Source organism: Stegostoma tigrinum, chromosome 10 (assembly GCF_030684315.1).
Source record: "Stegostoma tigrinum isolate sSteTig4 chromosome 10, sSteTig4.hap1, whole genome shotgun sequence".
NCBI classification, from domain to species: domain Eukaryota; kingdom Metazoa; phylum Chordata; class Chondrichthyes; order Orectolobiformes; family Stegostomatidae; genus Stegostoma; species Stegostoma tigrinum.
Window position 1 is genome coordinate 87,715,430 of NC_081363.1, and position 9,754 is coordinate 87,725,183.

The 9,754-nt window shown below is 41.3% G+C and overlaps 1 protein-coding gene across 11 annotated transcripts in view; it reads left to right on the plus strand.

Annotated features, from left to right (window-relative positions):
- The window catches only part of numb (NUMB endocytic adaptor protein), a 231,763-nt gene that overhangs the window by 82,485 nt on the left and 139,524 nt on the right, over nucleotides 1-9,754 (plus strand). Inside the window, exon 1 of one of the 11 annotated variants that reach the window (XM_048537835.2) lies at nucleotides 7,465-7,496. The exons of the other annotated variants lie outside the window; for them this stretch is intronic. The gene's annotated coding sequence lies outside the window, so the exon portion shown is untranslated. Of the gene's footprint in view, nucleotides 1-7,464; nucleotides 7,497-9,754 lie in introns of those variants that run through there. 11 annotated transcript variants of the gene reach the window in all.

The following is a 9,754-nucleotide window of genomic DNA, read 5'->3' on the forward strand; positions in this document are numbered from 1 at the left end:
AGATCAGTTTCAGGAAATGAATCGTGCCCATGGAGACTAGACTGAAGAAAGAATGACCCTGAAACTGAAGAATGCTGCATTGTGGTGTTTCATCATGATTCAGTTAATACTAATGAAGCTACTTGAAGCAATGCAGAAATGTCTTGCTGTATATTACCTGGTAGGAGACGTGGTTGTTGCCTTTCTAACACTTGATAAATTGAACTTTTCATTCTCAGCAGTCAGTATAGAACAGTTAAGCCAGTTAAGGCTTATTTAAAAATCCTTCACTCAACATGAAACAAGTAAAAATAACGTATTATGAAAGCAGTGGCTCATAGTTTCTGATGTAAATGTAGAAAACTGGAGCAAGACCAGGCCCATCAAACCTGTTCCATCATACAATATGATTTTGGCCAATCCTGTACCTCACTGTTTGTCCTCCTGCTGTCTATCCAGGCCATTTTTAGTGTCTGCTTCCATGCTGTATGACTCTAAAACTATCTATTTCCTTAATAGTTTGTGATTTGGTCTCCAATTCCTTATGTGAATTACACAGATTCACCACCCTTATTGAGCGAAGAAATTCCTACCCTCAGCCCTAAATACCCTATTCCAAAACGTGAGACCTTGATCCCTTTACTGTCCACCACTCCCCTTCCATCAGGGGAAGCGTCATCTCAGTATCTAGACTGTCCATCCCTTTCAGAATTTTATACTTTTAGATGACACCCCTCTTATCCTTCTAAACTACAGTGAATACAGGCCTAGTTAATCGAAGTCTTCTCCCTCAAGAAGCCTGCTATCCCAGGAATCAGTCTGGTAAAGCTTTGCTGCATTTCCTCTATAATAAATGTATCATTTCACAGTTAAGCAGACCAAAACTGCACATTGTACTCCACGTGTGCCCCCTCTAAGGCACTGTACAGCTACAGAAAGACTTCTTTGCTTCTACATTCAAACCCTTTTGCAATTAATGACAATGTACTTGATGGCTTAACTGTTGAGTTTGCTGTACCTACACATCTGCTGTCAGTGAGTAATGTAAAAGGACATCCTTTGTACATATCATATACCAATCACTACTTTCACTTAACTTTCAGATCTTGCAAAAAAAACCCAAAGAAAGTAAAGTAGTTGTGATTTTGTTTGCGCTCTGCTGAAATAGCAACTCCTCCTGAGTAGCTGTTTCTCCACACAGCTATTTTCACAGTTATCGGTACACAAAATATTTTTGTTCAACAAGTGTCTGTCCTCCAATTAAATGAGATATTAGATAGAACATAGAACATAGAACAGTACAGCACAGAACAGGCCCTTCAGCCCACAATGTTGTGCCGACCATTGATCCTCATGTATGCACCCTCAAATTTCTGTGACCATATGCATGTCCAGCAGTCTCTTAAATGACCCCAATGACCTTGCTTCCACAACTGCTGCTGGCAACGCATTCCATGCTCTCACAACTCTCTGCGTAAAGAACCTGCCTCTGACATCCCCTCTATACTTTCCACCAACCAGCTTAAAACTATGACCCCTCGTGCTAGCCATTTCTGCCCTGGGAAATAGTCTCTGGCTATCAACTCTATCCATGCCTCTCATTATCTTGTATACCTCAATTAGGTCACCTCTCCTCCTCCTTTTCTCCAATGAAAAGAGACCGAGCTCAGTCAACCTCTCTTCATAAGATAAGCCCTCCAGTCCAGGCAGCATCCTGGTAAACCTCCTCTGAACCCTCTCCAAAGCATCCACATCTTTCCTATAATAGGGCGCCCAGAACTGGATGCAGTATTCCAAGTGCGGTCTAACCAAAGTTTTATAGAGCTGCAACAAGATCTCACGACTCTTAAACTCAATCCCCCTGTTAATGAAAGCCAAAACACCATATGCTTTCTTAACAACCCTGTCCACTTGGGTGGCCATTTTAAGGGATCTATGTATCTGCACACCAAGATCCCTCTGTTCCTCCACGCTGCCAAGAATCCTATCCTTAATCCTGTACTCAGCTTTCAAATTCGACCTTCCAAAATGCATCACCTCGCATTTATCCAGGTTGAACTCCATCTGCCACCTCTCAGCCCATCTCTGCATCCTGTCAATGTCCCGCTGCAGCCTACAACAGCCCTCTACACTGTCAACGACACCTCCGACCTTTGTGTCGTCTGCAAACTTGCTGACCCATCCTTCAAGCCCCTCGTCCAAGTCATTAATAAAAATTACAAACAGTAGAGGCCCAAGGACAGAGCCCTGTGGAACCCCACTCACCACTGACTTCCAGGCAGAATATTTTCCTTCTACTACCACTCGCTGTCTTCTGTTGGCCAGCCAATTCTGTATCCAAGCAGCTAAGTTCCCCTGTATCCCATTCCTCCTGACCTTCTGAATGAGCCTTCCATGGGGAACCTTATCAAATGCCTTACTGAAGTCCATATACACCACATCCACAGCTCGACCCTCATCAATCTATTCAGTGTAGTGGATACCAAAATTAATTCAATCTTCACCTAATATATCTTCTGATAGGATTCAACAGTGGAGCATCTAATTTATTTCGGGCAAGCTATTATGCTAGAAGGAAGGTACAATCTCAAATATCTACTTGGTATTCTGAAATTGAGAGAAAAATATAGTTGGTGATTCTGTTTTTACGACCATTAAAGTGGGAGGATATTTCTTTCATTCAGCTTACAAAAAAACAGAACCAGCAAAATGGGGACCCAGCAGAAAACAAAATGGTCTGTCATTAGGTGGAGTGCGGCACGGATGGTAGTGATAATGGTGCGTCAACAAAGGCAATGACATTGAATGCCGGGGTTTGGGGGGTGGTGGTGGATTCTTTCGTAGAGGTGATGATTTTCTGGCAACGATCAGGCAAAACCAGGATGTTGACTAGGTCTTGTTGCTTGGATTGCTTTAGTGTCTGAGGGTTGTGGATGGAATTTAAGATTGGGTAATCAACCCCACTTCTGACCTTACATTGAGGGAAGGTCATTGATGAAGCAGCTGATGATTGGACCTAGGACACAATGATAATGTCCCTATCTTTGAGTTAGGAGGTCAGAGTTCAAGCCCCGTCAGCTGCGGGGGAAAAATGTAATAACATCTCTAAATAGATTGGTTAGAAATGATCAACTCTGAGTGAAGCTTTAGGGAGAAAGTGATTGCCTTCCAACTATCAGAGCCATCGACCATTGTGCTAGATTTGACTCCAGCCAATGGACAAATTTCCCTGTGTTCAATTTCGTTTACAGAAAGGAAATGAATAGTTGCGGAATATCCAATTAAGCTACTGACGCAAATTACTTCAGACTTTGCATTCTGCACCATTTCCTTTTTTGAATGAATGAGGGTTGATTTCTTAGACTTTGGGAGATGTTACTTCAGAATTTGCAGATGTTGCCATCATAGTAGTTCTTGTTTTGCACAAATAAACTTGTAGCAGCAGAATCAATTCACTGTTGAATTACAGATGGCATTCTGATTTATGAACACTTCTGTCTCTTCTTTTTGACAGAGAATAGATATTGGCATTAAACTGTCCTTTATAGCTAAGGCTATTGGAGTTGGAGATTGAGAGAAGAGGGTACTTGTCAGTTTAAACAGCTACCTTGCCCCCAGTACAGAAGAATAAATGTAATCACACTTTCACTATAATTTCAGAAATCACACGACACCAGGTTATAGTCCAACGGGTTTATTTGAAAACACAAACTGTCGAAGTGTAGCACCTTCATCAGGTGATGAACCGAGCTGTAGAAACAGACTTAATTCTTGAAATTAATGTAATTTTGGAAGAAGTATTTCTACTACTGCTTTTAGTCCACAAGATATTGGTGCAGAAATTAGACCATCTGGTCAATTAAGTCTGCTCCAGTATTCTATATGGCTGATATGTTTCTCAAACTCATTCTCTTGCCTTGTCCTAGAGACACTTGACCCCCTTTCTCATCAAGAACCTATCTATCTCTGTCATATTAGAAAACCTATATTGGATTATTCCTCAGTCTGTGAACAATCAAATCCACCCTGTTCAATAAGTCATTATTGGTGTGTTCCCTTAGTTCTGATATGATATTTGTGAATCTTCTTTGCAGTTCGTTCAATATCTCTCTATCCCTTTTACAATATAGAGAACTGCGAACTTTACTCCTTAGAGGACCAGATTCAGAAGAGTCCTTAAAAATTCTTCTTAAGGATTTGGGTGCTGCTGGCTGATCAGAATCTGTTGTCTACCTCTTATTGCCCTTAGATAGGTGAGTGTAGGGAGGACATGGACAGGATCTCAATGTCACAGGAGTGTGCTGGCAGACAGCAAGCTGGGTTAAAGTGTGTCTACTTTAACGCCAGGAGTATCCGAAATAAGGTAGGTGAGCTTGCAGCTTGGATAGGTATGTGGGACTTCGATGTTGTGGCCATTTCGGAGACATGGATAGAGCAGGGTCAGGAATGGATGTTGCAGGTTCCAGGGTTTAGATCTTTCATTAAGGTCAGGGAAGGTGGTAAAAGAGGGGGAGGTGTAGCTTTGTTAGTCAAGGACAGTATAACGGTGGCTGAAAGAACTTTTGGCGAGGACTCGTCTACTGAAGTGGTATGGGCTGAGGTCAGAAGCAGGAGAGGAGAGGTAACATTGCTGGGAGTTTTTTTATAGGCCCCCGCAGAGTTCCAGGGATGTGGAGGAGAGGATCAGCAAAACTATTCTAGGCAGGAGTGAAAAGAACAGGGTGGTCATTATGGGAGACTTTAAGTTCCCTAACATTGACTGGAAATGCTATAACTCTAGTACGTCGGATGGATCAGTTTTTGTCCAATGTGTGCAGGAGGGTTTCCCTACTCAGTATGTCGAAGGGCCGACTAGAGGGGAGGCCAACTGGATCTGGTACTTGGTATTGAACCAGGCCAGGTGTTTGATTTAGTGGTAAGTGAGCACTTTGGAGAGAGTGACCATAATTCAGTTATGTTTACTTTAGCAATGGAAAGGGATAGGAACATGCCACAGGGCAAGAGTTATAGATGGGGTAAGGGCAATTATAATGCGATTAGGCGAGACTTAGGAGGCATAGAATGGGTTAGTAAAATGCAGGGGATGGGGACAATCGAAATGTGAAGCTGGTTTAAGGAACAGATATTGCGTGTCCTTGATAGGTATGTCCCTGTCAGACAGGGAGGAAGCGATAAGGTAAGGGAACCGTGGTTTACTAAAGAAATTGTATCTCTTGTTAAGCGGAAGAAGGAGGCTTATGTGACAATGAGATGAGATGGTTCAGATGAGGCGATGGAGGGTTACAGATTAGCTGGGAAGGATTTAAAGAGAGAGTTAAGAAGAGCAAGGAAGGGACATGAGCAGACATTGGCAGGTAGAATAAAGGAGAACCCTAAAGCTTTCTATAGGTATGTGAGGAATAAGAGAATGACTAGGGTAGGAATAGGCCTGTCAAAGACAGAAGTGGGAATTTGTGTGTGGACCCTGTGGAGATTGGAGAGGTGCTAAACAAATATTTCTCATCTGTTTTCACTGAGGAACAGGAGAATATTGTAGAGGAGATGACTGAGTTACAGGCTACTAGAATTGAAAGGATTAAGGTTAGTAAGGGAGGAGGTGTTATCAATTCTAGAAGGTGTGAAGGTAGATAAATTCCCTGGGCCAGAATGGGATTTTCCCAAGGATTGTCTGGGAAGCTAGGGAGGAGATAGCAGAGCCTTTGGCCTTGATCTTTGAGTCCTCATAGTCTACAAGTTTAGTACCAGAGGACTGGAGGATTGCAAATGTTGTGCCCTTCTTCAAGAGGGGCAGTACGGATGACCCAGGTAATTATAGACCTGTGAGCCTTATGTCTGTTGTAGGAAAAGTTTTGGAAAGGATTGTAAAAGATAGGATTTATAATCATCTAGCAAGCAACAACTTGATTAGAGATAGTCAACATGGATTCGTCAAGGCAGGTGCTGTCTTACAAACCTCATTGAGTTTTTTGGGAAGGTGACCAAGCATGTGGATGAGGATAGGGTAGTTGACGTGGTGTACATGGACTTCAGTAAAGCCTTTGATAAGGTTCCACATGGGATGCTATTGGAGAAAATACAGAGGCACAGGATTGAGGGAGATTTAGCAGTTTGGATTAGAAACTGGCTTTCTGTAAGAAGACAGCGAGTGGTGGTTGATGGAAAATATTCAGCCTGGAGCCTGGTTACTAGTGGTGTGCCTCAAGGATCTGTTTTGGGACCACTGCTGTTTGCCATTTTTATAAATGACTTGGACGCAGGCATTGGTGGATGGGTTAGTAAGTTTGTAGATGACACTAAAGTCGGTGGAGTGGTGGACAGTGTGGAAGAATGTTGCAGGTTGCAGGGAGACTTGGATGAACTGCAGAATTGGGCCAAAAGGTGGCAAATGGAGTTTATTAAAATATGGATAAATGTGAAGTGTTTCACTTTGGGAGGAATAATAGGAAGGCAGAATACGGGGTCAATGGAAAGATTCTTGGTGGTGTAGATGTGCAGAGAGATCTTGGTGTCCATGTACATTGATCCCTGAAAGTTGCCACCCAGGTTGATAGTGCTGTTAAGAAGGCTTACGGTGTTTTAGGTTTTATTGGTAGAGGGATTGAGTTCCGGAGCCGTGATATCATGCTGCAACTGTACAAAATGCCAGTGTGGCCTCACTTGGAATATTGCATACAGTTCTGGTCGCCCCATTACAGGAAGGATGTGGAAGCATTGGAAAAGGTGCAGAGGAGATTTACGAGGATGTTGCCTGGTCTGGAGCGCAGGCCCGATGAAGAAAGGCTGAGGGACTTGGGTCTGTTCTCATTGGAGAGAAGGAGGCTAAGAGGGGATTTGATAGAGACATATAAGATGATCAGAGGATTAGATAGGGTGAACAGTGAGAGTCTTTTCCAAGGATGATGACTTCAGCTTGTACAAGTGGGCATAGCTACAAATTGAGGGGTGATAGATTTAAGACAGATATCAGAGGGAGGTTCTTTACTCAGGGAGTGGTAAGGGCATGGAACGCCCTGCCTGTCAATGTAGTTAACTCAGCCACATTCGGGGCACTTAAACAGTCCTTGGATAAGCATATGGATGATGATGGGATAGTGTATGGAGAGGGGCTGAGATTAGTTCACAGGTCGGCGCAACATTGAGGGCTGAAGGGGCTGTTTTGCACTGTATTGTTCTATGTTCTATTTGTAACCAATTGAGCACAGAGTATATGTTACATGTTTGTACAGTGCTCAACACCCTACCTATAATGGAACCCTAGTTTTGACAGTGTTTAGAAAGATCTGTTAAATTGATGCTGTGCTGTGAGCTTTGATTGTGGACAAAATGGTTGGAGGTTTCAATTTTTTGAAAGATGGTGGTCCAACAATACAGCGTGTATAGTTGTATTGCCAAAGGGTACTATGTTGTGGAAAGGGCTGTTCACTGGTGTTTAAGAATTTTGTCTGTTGACTACTGTGAACCTCGACCTGTTTGCAGGAGTCAGTCCTGGTTGGAGTGACGACATCGTAACAGTGAAGGTAAGTTCTATTGTTCAGAAATTCAGATTAAAGTTGCGTCATTGTCTGTTTTCAAGTATGCACACAATCTTATTTGAAAATCCTAAGCTTTTCACTTTGAGACCACTCAGTGAGTGTAAATGGTAGATTGTAACTAATAAACCAGTTATGTGAAAAATAACTTCAACTAAATAGCTATTATTTAACAGGTAAGAATTTAAACTTTTTGTAGTCCTGGCAGGCTTTATCTATAGTGTGCACAATTTACCCTTGATGGCCATAATTTAGAAATCTCAGTATCTCTACTTGTTTTTATTTTAAATTTTTCAACCTGGTTTTGTTAATAAAAGACATCCAGCCTTCACTTGTTTTAAAGAGATAGATAACAAAGTTTGAAGCTGGATGAACACAGCAGGCCAAGGAGCACGAAGGCTGACGTTTCGGGCCTAGACCCTTCATTCAGAGAACTTGTTCACTTGTTTTCAAGTTGTGTATTTTAAGCCTGGCAAAATTCTTGAACTTAAAGTGCTCTGTAAACAGTCAGGTGATTTTGAGTATTATTATGCAGCATTCTGGATTAATTTTGTCGCTGTAGAATGTCATACTAACAGCATTTTGTTACTAAAATCCACAGTAATCATTAATCGTCTTGGCCTTCAAGGGTAAATTGTGCACACAATAGATAAACAGCCTTGGTAACTGTTGTCACGCAATACAAAAATCCTCACATACGTTGAGTTAATTTATCAGTTATGATTGATAGCTAGAAATTTATTTGCAAGGTTATAATTTAATCTCTATGTTTAGGCTATTGCAAATTAGTCAAAAATCACTATGCCCCTGTTGTCTAAACCGCTTCCTTGCTCTGTCTGGTCTCTGTTACTGATCTTGGCTACATTGTTATATGGAGACTTAACAGGAGGGAGTCAGCCAGCCATTTTAAGTTTATTCAATACATTCGCATCAGTCGTATGACCCTTTAATCTTTCACCTGTAAATTCTATGAACTTACTTGAGGAAAGAGAAATGCTCTGAAAGCTAGTATTTTCAAATAAACCTGTTGGACTATAACCTGGTGTTGTTTGATATTTGACCTTGTCCAACCCAGTCCAACGCTGGCACATCCACATCATTGCTGTATGGAGAGATACCTCCCCCACAGACCACGGTTAAAATTTGTCTTGGCAGCATTTGCACACTTAACAGCAAATCTTAAGACCATAGTGATAGTTTCAGATGTCTGCACACAATTGCATGAATGATAAAAGTATTTAAATCAGCTTTTATAAACTGAACCATTACTTAGTATTTGTAGTTATCACAAACATATAAAATAGCCTTGAGTGTTGCTCACTGTTTTGTTGAGAAACTAGAAAATGCAAAGTCTTCCACTGTACAGTCAGTTTTCAACAAATTGAGTGCTGACGCTGCTGTATAGTGCTCATTTGAGTTGGAGTTTACCTCGTGCCTAACTTTGCAATTGCTGCAAAATGGGAACATGCCAGGTAGTACAACTAATTATATCTGAGTGGTGAGCCAATACTTGATGCGTTTCACCCACACTTTGTTTTTAATACTTTAAATGCTTCCCTTCAGACAGATTTTGAAAAGCACTTTGCAAACTATTTGGATCTTTTGAATATTGATCAAGCAACATGAGTAAACTGGAGACTTTGCTTTGTACCAGCCTTGATTTTTGTTCTTGGAAGATGGTGTCAGAATGATTTTTTTTTCTGCTGTGATAGATTGGAAAAATCATCTAGGGCTTCTGCTCGTGAAAGCTTTTTCAAGGACTTCTGTTGAGAAGCAGCTGCCTGTGAGTGTTTTGAGAGCTTGAATTCAGCTGGAGTGCTCATCACAACTTCACCAATGGAGGCTAAAAACCATGAAATTCTGACTGATTACTTTAAAGAGGTGGATAAAAGACTAGGGGAAAATAATGTTTGTTTTATTTTACTTTCGGTTGTGTGCTGTTTCTTGATTATTTTTTAAACAGCCTTTTCCTGAGTTTTTCTGAAGGGGTTCTTTTTGATTCGTGAGGGCTCAGTTTTGATTTTCAGAGATTTCTTTTGCCTTCTCTTTAAGTTCTTAGGTGATTCAGTTATTTAGTGACAATACATTTTGTATTTGTAGTGATCTGTAGGGTATTTGGACTCTCTCAGAAGCAAATTTAGAAGAATTTATCAATATCCTCAATTATCAACCATCGGTTAAACTTAATGTGACAACTCCTAGCACTAATTTCAGAAGACATCCAGTATTTAAATTGGCACAAGATA